Here is a 14,704-nt window from a genome sequence, read left to right as displayed (position 1 = left end):
CAGAGCTTATATTTTAGTGAAAGTTACAAACAGTAACATTTATAAATTAGGTAATAATGCATTTAGGTGTATAATTTAGGTGAATAATGAATTTCTGTAGAAAAATCTGAAAAAGAAGCTGTTTTTAAAATGGCGAGTTTAGGAAAAGCCTCACTGGGGACAGGATGTTTGAGCAGAGATCTGCATGAAGCAAAGGAGGGTGTGGTGTGAAGCTGTGTGAGCAGCAAGGCAGCATGAGGGAAGAGCGAGTTCAAGGACAACCTTGACCTAGGCTACAGTTTATATGGTTGATGTACAAGGATCAAAGGGGAGGGCCTTGAAGTTTACAACAGAATTTTTCAAGATCTAGGAATAAGAAGTTACCCCTTGAGAATTTTGAGCAAATGTAGTTATGTGATTTAATTTAATTTACATTTTAAAAAGATCACTATGCCCACTGAGTACAGTGGGCTGTAGTGGGACTTAAAAGAAAAACTCCTTAGACCATTTAATTTAGTTGAGTTTATTTGAGCAAAGTGAAGCAAAACAAAAATGATTGATGAATCTGCACTTCCAGCATGGGTGAGAACTCCAACCAACAACGTGATCAGACCGTACTTATGGAAGCAAAGTGAGCTTAATTGGCTCCAGCCTAGTCAATAGTCAGCTGGTTTACAGCTTAACAAGTTAGTTGTTTACTGCTTAGTTACTTGGCTGCAGGGCCTCCTGCAACCAACTGAAGCTTAGTCACTGTGATTAAACTCTATATTGGTTTGGTCAGTTGGGTCCTCTGCAGTTTCCAGTACAAATCCATGGCCTCCTAAAATTTTTATTTAACAGGAGCGAGAGTGAAAGGAGATGCATTAGGTGGCTCTTGGGTATGGTCTTAGGCTGCAGGGAGTGAGAAGTGGTGGGACTCGGGCAGTATATGAAGTAGCTGATTGTGTGCTAGAGTCCTCATCTGACTGCTGAGAGCCAGGCCTGGAATCTCTGTCTTTGTGACTTCGTACTCTGTTGGGATGTGGTGTGTGTGCAGTGAGTGTGGGAAGGTCTTTGAGAGAGAGCAGGAATCACTCAACCCTGATTATGTCATTGAATTGACAGGAGAACCAAGGATGGAGAGAAACACCAACTCTTTCCTCCTGTACCCTCTGCAAGTACTTCTGCATCTTAGCTCATCTTGCTTGTTACCGACTTCACTGGAATAAAATCTTGTCTCCTCCTCCATGAAAAAAATGAAACAGTACTTGCCTTTGAAAGTTGGCTGCCATGACACTGACAGCCAAGGAAACTCCAGAACGAGTGGGGAGACTGTTCTACCCTTCATGAGCACCAGCCCTCAGGGTTGTAGACGAAAGAGGCTTCGGAATCAGCCACACCTGGTCCTGAATCTCTTTGGCTGAGCTGTGTTTTTTTACATCTGTAAAGGGGACCATAATTATGCTCCACATAACTGCTGAGATCATTAAAAGAGAAAATATGCTCAAAAGGCATAGTATTCAATAAATGTGACTCATTTTCACTCTCTTCCGCATAACAATCCAGCAGCCAGAGTTGGAGCAGCTGCTTGGTAAAGAACATTTTACGGTCCTTTGGTTCCAGCTTGCTCTGAGCACTGTTCGTGGTTCCTTATCTTCCTACCACCTTCCTTCCCCACTCTAATTTTTCCAGCACCTTTCCTGGCCTGTTTTTTTTTTTTTTCTTTTTTCTTTTTGCCATTGTGTCTGGAGCCCCAGATCACATGGCTGAGGTGGAAAGTGGAATGAAAAGCAGAGGAGGAATGCCAGGAGGTTGGGGCAGGAAATACGGAAAGCTCTTCCATTAGCGTGTTTCCTAAAATGGGAATATGAAGTATTTTTTTAAAGGTAAAAACATGACAAATGTGATGTTCTCTTTTAATTCAGGAGGAATACCGCGGATAAGAAGCAAATTAGAAATGTCAGCTTTTTTCTCCAGGTGCTATAAAGATGAGCTGGTCTGTCCCTGTGGGTCAGCGAGGCAGGACCTAAAACAAACACAGGTGGAAATTATCACTGCTTCTAATGAGGCTGTTGAGCCTTGCCTCAGAATGTGGGAAAGGTATTTGAAATCCTGCTGGTTAGAATGTTGCATAAACACATTGTGAAGCATCTAGGCAGTCTGGTGTGGGGGTGGAGGCCCGGCAGGTCTTTTTATAGTGGATTTCTGCCTCTTTTTTTTTTTTTTCTTTCTTTTCTTTTCTTTTCCTTTCCTTTCTTTCTTTCTTTTTCTTTCCTTTTTCTCTTTCTTTCTTTTTTCTTTTTCTTTCTCTTCCTTCTCTTCTCTTTTCTCTCTTCTCTTTTCAAGGCAGTGTTACAGAGAAAGAGAGAGAGCGTTTATCCACTGGTTCACTCCCCAAATGCCTAAGCAGTTAAGGCTGTGCCAGGCCAAAGCCACTAGCCAAGAAATTCTTCTGGGTTTCCCATGTGGGTGCAGGGGCACAAACACTTGGGCCATCCTCCACTGCTTCCCCAGGTGCATTAGCAGGGAGCTGGATTCGAAGTGGAGCAGCCCAGATTCAAATTGGTGCCCATGTAGGATGCTGACGTCACAGGCAACAGCTTTGCCTGCTACACCACAGTGCTGACGCCGGTAGTGGATTTCAAAGGTAGGTCAGAGGCTGCAGTGAAAAGATGAAAAGATTCATAGAGCTGTAGATTCTTGATAGGAAAGCCATTAAGAACCTCTCAGAATTGCTTTTTAAAAAAATTTTTTTAGGAATACTTTTTTTTTTGACAGGCAGAGTGGATAGTGAGAGAGAGAGAGACAGAGAAAGGTCTTCCTTTTTTGTTGGTTCACCCTCCAATGGCGCCGTGGCCAGTGCACCGCGCTGACCCGAAGCCAGGAGCCAGGTGCTTCTCCTGGTCTCCCATGTGGGTGCAGGGCCCAAGGACTTGGGCCATCCTCCACTGCACTCCCTGGAAGAGGAGCAACTGGAACAGAATCCGGCGCCCCAACCGGGACTAGAACCCGGTGTGCTGGCGCCACAGGCGGACAGAATTGTCTTTATAAATAAGGATACAGTAGCCCAGAAACAGAAAGTTACTTGCCCAAAGTCACACAGCTTAGCTCAGCAGTGAATCATGGGAGGACTCTAGTGGGCTTTGGGGCCAGAAGAGCTGTGCTCATGTGTTGGATCTACCACTATGTATCCTGTCCAAGCTTCCATTTCCTCACCTGTAAGATGGTGATAGTAATAGTTCCTACTTCATAGGTTGAATATGAGGATTAATGAAAAAAATCCATAAAACTATTACAGTGGTTGGAGGATTAATGAAAAAAATCCATAAAATTATTACAGTGGTTGGCACTTAGTAAGTGCTCAGTAAATACTGATATTTTGTGATGTTGATGACTATGTATTTTTGTGCCCCTGGAGCTGGCCAACAGGAAAATCTTTTTGCTGTTGATGTATTGTAGACCTCTGATTTGATTCTTATTAGAGAGTGTTGTGGGTTGAACTGTGTTCCAGTCCTAGCTCCTACTACTAAAGAAAGTATTTGGAAACAAGGTCTATGCAGGTGTAATCTAGCTAAGATGAGGTCATATTGGTTTAGAGTGGACCCTAATCCAATGGCTGTATCTATAGAAAAAGAGGGAAGTCAGGACCAAGACACACAAGGAGAACACCATGGGAAGGCAATTGTTACATATTTCTGTTAGGCTGTCACAAAACACACCAAACACCGGAGTAAGGGAAAGAGTTTATTGGGGAAAATGCAGCAGACTGGAGGGAAGGGGCGAAGAGGGAAAAGTAGAGTAAGAGAGAAAGAGGAGAGAGGAGTGGAGTGAGAGAGGAGAGAAGAGAGACGAGAGGAGGAGAGGAGAGCGGGAGAGAAGAGCCAAGAGAGGAACCAAGAGAGAAGAGAGAAGCCAAGAGTGCCACGTGTTCAGGAACAAGCCCTTTTTAAAACTTTGCCAGAGGGCGGGCAGGGAAGCAGGAGCAGCGAATCCCATTAGGATGGGGGTGGAGCTTGACAACAGCGGTTGGGCCATGTGGCCACCTGACTTCCAGTAATGGCGGTGGGAGCCAGAGCCTAGGATATAAAGCAGGGTGTAGATCGCACCATAGATAAAACTGCGCCAGTTTTCTAACAGAAATGGCAGGAACTGAGTCAAGTTGTCATGAGCCAAGGGGACTCCAGAAGATAGAAGAGGTAAGGAAGGATTCTCCCCTAAAGATTTTGAAGGTAACATGGCTCTGCCCACATCCTGATGTCTTCCAGATCTGTGGAACAATAATTTGACGTTTTGTGAAGCTACCCAGTGTGTGATAATCTGTCATGGGAGCTCTAGGAAACTAAAGAAGAAAGAGTCAGTGAAGGGCATGGTCTCCTGGACCCCATTTAACTAGAATTGTTAGAGAGCATTCATTTCCCTGTTCATGAATAGAGCCTGAATAATAAATTCCCAAAGAGATTCGGGTTATTTGCCTGCTGATTTAGTGAAGCTGGAGGGGAGTGTGTGTGTGTGTGTGTGTGTGTTGGGGGCCAACAAGTGCCGTGACTGAGGAGAGCCGGGAGTCCTCAGTTATGGGTGGACATTCAGGATCTCAGCTGCCCAGGACACACATGTAGTAGTGGGGGACATGCTAGGACAACAGGCAGGGCTGCTGTGGCAGATGTGTCCCAGATCTCCTGCTCGTTCTCTCTGTCCCTTTCCTTGTGCAATTTCCTTGGTGGTGTAAGAGGCAAAGAAATTAGGCTAGACATAGGAAATTGTTGGAATTTTTAAGGTCTTTATGTATGCGTCTTTATTCAAATGAGAGGACAAGGAAGGCTTACTCTGCCCACATTGTGAAGGATATGCTTTGGGCCCACATAATTTCCCTAAGAGTCAGCCAGCTGCTTTCAGCTTTAATTTGTGTTTCTGCAGGATGGTATAAAAGATATAGAAGTCACTTTTTTAGAACAGATTCCCTCCCTCCCCGTTTGACCACCAGATACTCCTTTGCCTTATCTCCTCTGCACCTGACAGTGTTGTTTGAGTAGCTCTGAAATTCTCCCCTGATGTCTCCAACTAATAGAGGGAAAAATGCACAGACAGGAGTGACAAACCAGGGTCACTGCTCACTGCTCTAGCTACTACAGGAAGTACTAGAATTGATATAGGAGTTAGTTTAGGACCTTGAGCAAGTCACAAGCCAGCATGTATAATTCTATCTGATTCAACTGGGACCTGGGGGTGGGGAGATACCATAAAAATATGAATATTGAGCTCCATGTGGAATTTATGGAGGTACCATAAAATTCCCAGGTAGCTTCACACCTGTAGAGGCACCACCCACTACCTCATAAAAGAGGCCAACGACTGGGAAGGCTCTCCTACCACAGACCATGGCTAGGGGGACTGCTAGATGCTCTCTCTATTCCCTTCCCTCTCTTTTTGGATAAACCTTCTTGTCCACTGACCACTCACAACATGTTTTTCTCTGTTTGGGGCAATCCATGCTCATGTGTATTTATGTGTTTTGCTTCTCACCTTTTGAATAAAATTTACCTTATATATGTCAGCACTTAGAATTGTCTTTGTGTATGACAAAAGCCTTGAGTGAGGACTTAATACCTGCCTCACTCACATCAGAATTAGCTTAGGAAGAAGAGATAATGCGTTGTTAAGTTTCTATGCAGCTTTCAGAAGTTCTCTGCCAAGGATGAAGGATGAAGGCCAGTGGGTGTGTGGGTAGGGGAGACACTTCAGTGGTACCCTGAGGACCTGTGTGCCCAGGCTGAAGGCTGCTGTTTGGACTGCTGGATTCCAGTCAAAATGGGTGCCATTTTGATCGTGACACTTCTTAAGCCAAGAGAAAAAAGGTTGAATCCTTGGAATTTCCCAGGTTGGTTCAGGAGAAGTCCTAGCTCATTGATTTAGAAGGTTTTTGATTTAGAGTAGATGGGAAGTGAGAGTTGGGGGAGGCTTGTTCAGTTAGGGAGAAAACATCCAAGAGGCAGCGCAACAGCCAAGTGGAAATTCTGGGTTAGGCATTGAAAGGTTGGTTCTGTCCTCCCTTGTGCATGGAGAGTTGATTCCCTTGCCACAAAACCAGGGGCTTGTGAGAATTGCTGTCATCTGTGAGACCTCTCCCAGAGGAGATTCCATTCTTATGAAATGCCTGAAGGAGGGAATTCCACAGACAGAAGGCTAATTAACCATGTCCAAAGGCTTCGGTGAAGGGAAATGGGAGTGGTGGCTTAATAAGAGGTCCCCTAAGGAGTGATAAAAATGGTTTGGGACTAGATAGAGGTGGTGGTTGAATGACACTGTCAATGTAGTATATGCCATTAAAAAGTATAGTTTAAAATGATGAATTTTATCTCAAGAAACAGAATTTGAAAGTAAACAAAATCCCCTGTGAGGTCCCTTTAAAGCACCCCAATGCTGTCAAAGTAGTCTCTGGGAAGATAAAGACCTAGCTGCGTCGAAATGCCCTTGAAAGTTGAGGTCTTGGGGGGCCCCACTCTCTCTGACCTCCCCCTCTCCTTCCCCACTCACATGGACCCCTGGGGCTGCCTGTGCCAGCCCTGTAGATAAGAGGACTGGCTTTCCGAGGTCTTCCAGTGCAGATCCCCATTTGTTGAGTGCTGACGGTGTGAGTCTGCGTGTTCCAAACCTCTCTGGGCCTGCCTCCACCCTTGACAAACAGGAGGATACAGTCTGTACCCCAGGGCTTCTACTTAGCATGAACTAAGCATGTAACACATTTGATACAATGCAGGGCATGTTATTTCCACTCTAAATGGCAATGGCTGCTGTAAATAATGGTTCTATGCTCTTTGTGTCTGCCTGGCCATCATGTTGATTGCCAAGGTCTAGAGATAGCAACAAGTTTTGCCTTCAGCTAAGTCCTTTAAAGAGAGCCCCAAATGCCAGCAACCTCTTGCAGAATGGGAAGAGAAGAAATTTAGTAGCAGTAGAGGGTATTATTGTTTAGTTCTTGTGTGTTTTTTTTTTTAAGATTGATTTATTTGAAGGACAGAGTTACAGAGAGGTAGAGACAGAGAGAGAGGTCTTCCATCCGCTGGTTCACTTTTCAGATGGCTGCAACGGCCGGAACTGTGCCATTCTGAAGCCAGGAGCTTCCTCCGGGTCCCCCATGCAGGTGCAGGGGCCCAAGAACTTGGGACATCTTGTACTGCCCTTTTAGGCCATAGCAGAGAGCTGGATCAGAAGAGGAGCAGTTGGGACCAGAACTGGTGCCGATATGGAATGCCGGCACTTCAGGTCAGGGCATCAACCAACTGCGCCACAGTGCTGGCCCCTAGTTCTTGGTTTTTAAAGGATCTAATAAGCATCATTCTTTTACCTGACGGAGTGACCAACCTATGGAAAAGTATGACAAAAGCCTGAGATGAGTTGCTACATAGCACATTTAGTCAGCTTCAGATCACTTTAAAACTATAGTAGTATAACATTTTTTTTAAAAAATTAATTAATTTATTTGAAAGGCAGAGTTTCAGAAAGGCAGAGGCACAGAGAGAGAGAGAGAGAAAGAGAGAGAGAGAGAGAGGTCATCATCTGCTGGTTCACTCCCCAAATCGCTACAATGGCTGGAACTGAGCTGATCTGATCTGAAGCCAGGAGTCAAGAGTTTGTTCCGGGTCTCCCACATGGGTGTAGGGTCCCAAGGACTTGGGCCATCTTCTACTGCTTTTCTCAGGCCATAGCAGAGAGTTGGATAGGAAGTGGAATAGCTGGGACTTGAACTGGCACCTGTATGGGATGCCAGTAATGCTGGTAGCAGCTTTACCCACTATGCCACAGTGCCAGTCCCTATAACACTGTTTTTTTTTATTTTTTAAAGCTTTTATTTAAAATGCAAATTTTATAGATAAAACTTTAGGAATATGGTGGTTCTTCCCCCTGTGCCCACCCTCCTATCCCCACTCCCGGCCTACCTCCTACTCCCTCTCCCATCCCATTCTTCATTAAGATTCATTTTTAATTAACTTTATATATAGGAGACCAACTCTGTACTAAGTAAAGATTTCCATAGTTTGCACACACACACAAAATATATAAAGTACTGTTTGAAAATAAGTTTTGCAGTTAATTTTCATAGTACAACTCATTAAGGAAAGAGGTCCTACATGGGGAGTAAGTGCACAGTGACTTCTGTTAATTTAACAATTAACAGTCTTATTTATGATGAGTGATCACAAAGGCTCTTGCCATGAGCTGCCAAGGCTATGGAAGGCTTTTGTGCCCACAAACATTGTCAGTATTTAGACAAGGCCATAAGCAAAGTGGAAGTTCTCTCCTCCCTTCAGAGAAAAGTACATTCTTCTCTGATGGCCTCTTCTTTCCACTGAGGTCTCACAGAGATCCTTCATGTAGGATGTTTTTGCTACAATGTTTTAGCTTTCCATGCCTGAAATGCTCTCATGGTCTTTTCAGGCACATATGAAGGCCTAAAGGGCTGATTCTGATGTCAGAGTGTTACTTAAAGGGATTGTCATTCTATGAGTCTGCTGTGTGGCCTGCTTTCCATGGCTATAACATTCTTAACCATTGGTTTCACAAAGGTATAAAGCACAATTTTATATAACTATATTTGCAGTAATACTGATACACATAGACATTTCTTTTTTTATTCTTTTTATTTGGTTTTTGAATTTTAGTTCCCACATATAAGGGAGAGCATGTGATATTTGTCTTTTTGGGTCCAGCTTATTTCACTCAACATGATGACCTTCAGTTGCATCATTTTGTGGCAAATGGTGGAATTTCATGCTTTTTCTTATAGCAGAATAATATGCCATTGTGTGTATGTGTCAGATTTTCTTTATCCATTCATCTGATGATCGACACGTTGGTTGATTCCAAATTTTGGTTATTGTGAACCGTACTGCTCTGAACATGGTGATGTAAGTATCCCTTTGATATGTTATGTTCGAGTCTTTTGGGTATATACCCCATACAGGAATCGCTGGATCATTTGGCAAATCTATTTCTAGTTTTTTTAGAGAAGTTTCTACTCTGTTTTCCAAAGTCTCTACACTAATTAATATTTTCACCAAGAGTGGGTAAGTTTTCCCCTTTGTTCACATCCTCACCTGCATTTGTTACTGTCTGTGTTTTGAATTTTACTCATTCTGACGTAGTGAAGTCATATCTCATTGTGGTCTTGATTTGCTTTTTCCCTGATAACTAGTGATGTTGAACATTTTTTCATGTATTTATTGGCCATTTGTATTTCCTCTTTTGAGAAATGTCTAGTGAAGTCCTTTGCCATTTCTCCACTGGATTGGTTGCTTTTTGTTGTAGAATTTTTAAAGTTAATGATATATTTGGGATATTAAGCCTTTGTCAGATTGGTTTCCAAACATTTTTCACATTTTGTTGGATGCTTTATCACTCTATTGATTACTTCCTTTTCTGTGCAGAAGCTGAGCATGATAGAGTCCCGTTTATTTAGTTTTGCTTTTGTTGCTTGTGCTTTGAGGGTCTTAACCAAGAAGTCATCTCCTACGCCATTGTCTTGGAATGTTTCCCATATGTTTTCTTCCAGCAACTTCATAGTTTCAGATCTTAAATTTAAGTCTTTGATCCATCTTGTGTATGGCAAGCAGTGTGAATCTTATTTCATTCTTCTGCTTATAAATAAATCCAGTTTCGCCAGCACCATTTGTTGAAGAGACTATCCTTACTCCACTGAATAATCTGAGCACTTTTGTCAAAAATCAGTTGGCTGTGTTCAGTGGATTAGTTTCTGGGCTCTCTATTCTGTTCTGTTCATCTGTGTGTCAGTTTTTATGTCAGTACCATGCTGTCTTAATTACTATAGTTTTCTAATATGCTTTTTTAAAAAAAAGATTTATTTTATTATTTATTTGAAAGAGTTACACAGAGAGAGAAGGAGAGGCAGAGAGAGAGAGAGAGAGAGAGAGGTCTTCCATCCACTGGTTCACTCCACAGTTGGCTGCAACTAACTGCTGGAGCTGCACTGATCCAAAGCCAGGAGCCAGGAGTTTCCTCTTGGTACCTGACATGGGTGCAGGGGCTTGAGGACTTGGGCCATTTTCTACTGCTTTCCCAGGCCATAGCAGAGAGCTAGATTAGAAGTGGAGCAGTCGGGACTCGAACCAGTGCCCACATGGGATGCCAGCACTGCAGGCAGCAGCTTTACCTGCTACACCATAGCGCCAGCCCTCAATATGCTTTCAAGTCAGGTATTGTGATGCCTCCAGCTTGATTTTTCTTGTTTACAATTGCTTTGGCTATTTTGGGTCTTCTATAATTCCATATGAATTTTAGTATTGTGTTTGCTAGTTCTGTAAAGAATGTCATTGATATTTTAATAGGAATTGAATTGAATCTGTAGATTGCTTTAGGTAGTATAGAAATTTTAATGATATTGTTTCTTTTAGTCCATCAGCAAGGAATATCTTAACATTTTTTTGAATGCTTGATGATTTCTTTCATCAATGTTTGATAATTTTAATTGTAGAGTTCTTTGATTTCTTTGGTTAAATTTATTCCTAGGCCAGCGCCGTGGCTCAACAGGCTAATCCTCCGCCTAGTGGTGCCGGCACACCGGGTTCTAGTCCTGGTCGGGGCACTGGATTCTGTCCCGGTTGCCCCTCTTCCAGGCCAGCTCTCTGCTGTGGCCAGGGAGTGCAGTGGAGGATGGCCCAAGTGCTTGGGCCCTGCACTCCATGGGAGACCAGGAGAAGCACCTGGCTCCTGGCTTTGGATCAGTGTGGTGCACCGGCCGCAGCGCACCAGCCGCGGTGGCCATTGGAGGGTGAACCAACGGCAAAGGAAGACCTTTCTCTCTGTCTCTCTATCTCACTGTCCACTCTGCCTGTCAAAAATTAAAAAAAAATTTATTCCTAAATATTTGATTTTTTGTGGCTATTGTGAATGGAATTTCTTTCTTGATTCCTCTTTCTGTGGGTTCATCATTGGCATATAAAAGCTACTATTTTTTGTATGTTTATTTTGTAATCTGCCACTTTACTGAATTGGTTTATCAATTCTAACAACTTTTTCATGGAGTATTTAGGTTTTTCCCTCTATAACAGCATGTTATCTGCAAACATGGATAACTTGACTTACTCATTTCTAATTTTGATGCCCTTTATTTTTTCTCTTTCCTAATTTTTCTTTCTTTCTTTCTTCTCTTTAAATATTTATTTATTTATTTGAAAGGCAGAGTTACAGAGAGGCAGAGGCAGAGAAGGAGGTCTCAAGCCGATGTTTCACTCTCCAAATGGTCACAATGGCTGAAAGCTGTGCTGATCAGAAGCCAGAAGCCAGGAGTCAGGAGATTGCTCTGGGTCTCCTACATGGTTGCAGGGGCCCAAGGACTTGGGCCATCTTCTACTGCTTTCCCAGGCTGTAGTAGGGAGCTGGATAAGAAATGGAGCAGCTGGGACTCAAACCAGGACCCACAAGGGATGCCAGCACTGCAGATGGTGGCTCTATACGCTATGCGACAGCGCCAGCCCCCCTAATTTTTCTTGCTAAAACTTCCAGTACTGTATTGAATGAGAGTGGTGAAAGTGGACATGCTTGTCTTGTTCTAGATCTGAGAGAAATTCTTTGACCTGTTCTCCATTCAGTATGACATTGGCTGTTGATTTACAATCTTGAGGAATGTTCCTCAATTTGGGGAGAGTTTTTATCATGAAGGGTGTGTAATCTTATCAGATGCTTTCACTGCATCTGTTGAGATGACGACATGGTCCTGGTTTCCCTGCTCCAAGCCTGGGAGCTGCTCTGACCTCAGTCAGCTCTCCCAGGTGAAGTAAGTTAGTAGGTGACTATGAAATTCCCTCTCAGCTAAAACTGTGAGCACTGGGCATGCAGAAATTTCTTCCTACCTTAAGGTGACAAGATGGTGGCTCACAGCCAGCAGCTGGCTGTACCATGTGGCTGGCTATGTCAGTATCTCGTCTTTTCTCTGTGTGTTCCACAAAGTCTTCATTATTTTTTTTCCTCACTTCACTGAAAATTTCTGTCAGTCAGACCCCTGGAAATGTAGTCCATCCTTCATTCTTTTCATACCACAGAGCAGCTGAAGTTTGTGTGGCTATATCCCATTCAGCCATCTTGGATCCTGGAGTCTTATTTTTTAATCCATTCAACCAGTCCATATCTTTAAATTGTGAGAATTTAGGCCATTTACATTCAAGGTTGTTATTGGTAAGTAATGACTTGTTTGTGCTATTTTCCCATAAATATTCCTATTGTTTGCTTTGGATTTCCTTTGTGCTTTTACTAGGAGGTTTTCTGCCTTCATATTCTTTAATGATGATCATTCTTCTCTGTTTCTGTGTGTAGCACATCCTTAAGTATCGTTTGTGAGGCTGGCTGGATGGTGACAAAGTCTTTCAATTTCTCTTTGTTTTGAAAGGTCTCTATTTTACCTTCATTTATAAATGAGAGGTTTTTTGGCTTGAAAATTTTTTTTCTTTCGGGACTTGGACTGTGTCTCCCCATTCTCTCCTAGCCTGTGGGGCTTCTGATGAGAAATCACCTGTCAAACTACAGATCCTTTGAAGTTAGTTTTGCATTTCTCTCTTGTACATTTTAGGATCTTTTCTTTATATTATATTTTGAAAATTTGACTACAGGGCCAGTGTCTGCAGTGCCAGCATCTCATATGGGCACTGGTTTGAGCCTTGGCTGCTCCACTTCTTTTTATTTATTTATTTATTTTGACAGGCAGAGTGGATAGTGAGAGAGAGATAGAGAGAAAGGTCTTCTTTTTCCGTTGGTTCACCCCCCAATGGCCGCTGCGGCCAGCGCACTGCGGCCGGTGCACCGCACTGATCCGAAGCCAGGAGGCAGGTACTTCTCCTGGTCTCCCATGCAGGTGCAGGGCCCAAGCACTTGGGCCATCCTCCACTGCCCTCCCAGGCCACAGCAGAGAGCTGGACAGGAAGAAGAGCAACCAGGACAGAATCCGGTGCCCCAACTGGGGCTAGAACCCGGTGTGCCAGCGCTGCAGGTGGAGGATTAGCCTGGGGACCCGGAGGAAGTTCCTGGCTCCTGGCTTTGGATCAACGCAGCTCCAGCCGTTGTGACCATCTGGGGAGTGACCCAGCAGATAGAAGAGCTCTCTTTTTCTCTGCCTCTCCTTCTCTCTCTGTGTAACTTTGACTTTCAAATAAATAAATAAATATGGAAAAAAATTTGACTACAATGTGTCATGCTGAAGACACTTTCTTATGTCTATTGGGGTTCTGTGTGTTTTCTGTACTTGGATGCCCATCTTTCTCCACATTAGGGAAATCTTCTGCTATTCTTTCATGGAATAAGTCTTCCAAGCCATTTTTTCTATCCATACCTTAAGCAACTCCTAAGACATGTATATTTGGCCATTTGATAGTATCCCATAAATCTTTTTTTTAATTTTCTATTTCTTTTTATAACTTTTTTTTAATAACTAGAAGTTTCATATGTACAGCTTTTAGGAATATAGTGTTTCTTCCCCCCTTTCCCACCCTCCCACCCCCACTCTCATGCCACCTCCTACTCCTTCTTCCATTCCATTTTTCATTGAAATTCGTTTTTAATTTACTTTATATACAGAAGCCCAACTGTATACTAAGTAGGGATTTCAACTGTTTGCACCCACATAGACACACAAAGTATAAAGTACTATTTGAAGACACATTTTACCGTTAACTCTCATAGTACACCTCATTAAGGACAGAGGTCCAACATGGGTAGTAAGTGCACAGTGACTCCTGTTGTTGATTTAACAATTAACACTCTTATTTTTGATATCAGTGACCACCCAAGGCTCTTGTCATAAGCTGCCAAGGCCTTGGAAGCCTTTTGAGTCCACAGACTCTTTCGGTATTTAGACAGGACCATATGCAAAATGGAAATTCTCTCCTCCCTTCAGAGAAAAGTGTATCCTTCTTTGATAGCCCATTCTTTCTACTGGGGCCTCACAGAGATCCTTCATTTAGGTTATTTTTTGCCACAGTGTCTTGGCTTTCCATGCCTGAAATGTTCTCCTGGGCTTTTCAGCCAGATCTGAATGCCTTAAGGGCTGATTCTGAGGTCAGAGTGCTATTTATGGCATTTGCCATTCTATAAGTCTGCTGTGTGGCCTGCTTCGCATGTTGGATCATTTTCTTTTTAAATTCTATTGTGGCCAGTGCTGTGGCTCAATAGGCTAATCCTCCGCCTGCAGCACTGGCACACCGGGTTCTAGTCCTGGTCGGGGTGCTGGATTCTATTCCGGTTGCCCCTCTTCCAGTCCAGCTCTCTGCTGTGGCCTTGGAGTGCAGTGGAGGATGGCCCAAGTCCTTGGGTCCTGCACCCACATGGGAGACCAGGAGGAAGCACCTGGCTCCTGGCTTCGGATCAGCGCGGTGCGCCGGCCACAGTGGCCATTGCGGGGGGGGTGTGTGTGTGTGTGAAACAACAGTAAAGGAAGATCTTTCTTTCTTTCTTTCTTTCTTTCTTTCTTTCTTTCTTTCTTTCTTTCTTTCTTTCTTTCTTTCTTTCTTTCTTTCTTTCTTTCTTTCTTTTTTTGACAGAGTGGATAATGAGAGAGACAGAGAGAAAGGTCTTCCTTTTTGCTGTTGGTTCACCCTCCAATGGCTGCTGCGGCCAGCGCATCTCGCTGATCCGAAGCCAGGAGCCAGGTGCTTCTCCTGGTCTCCCATGCGGGTGCAGGGCCCAAGGACTTGGGCCATCCTCCACTGCCTTCCCGGGCCATAGCAGAGAGCTGGCCTGGAAGAGG

Source organism: Lepus europaeus, chromosome 4 (genome assembly GCF_033115175.1).
Source record: "Lepus europaeus isolate LE1 chromosome 4, mLepTim1.pri, whole genome shotgun sequence".
Lineage (NCBI taxonomy): Eukaryota > Metazoa > Chordata > Mammalia > Lagomorpha > Leporidae > Lepus > Lepus europaeus.
This window is presented reverse-complemented; position numbering follows the sequence as displayed.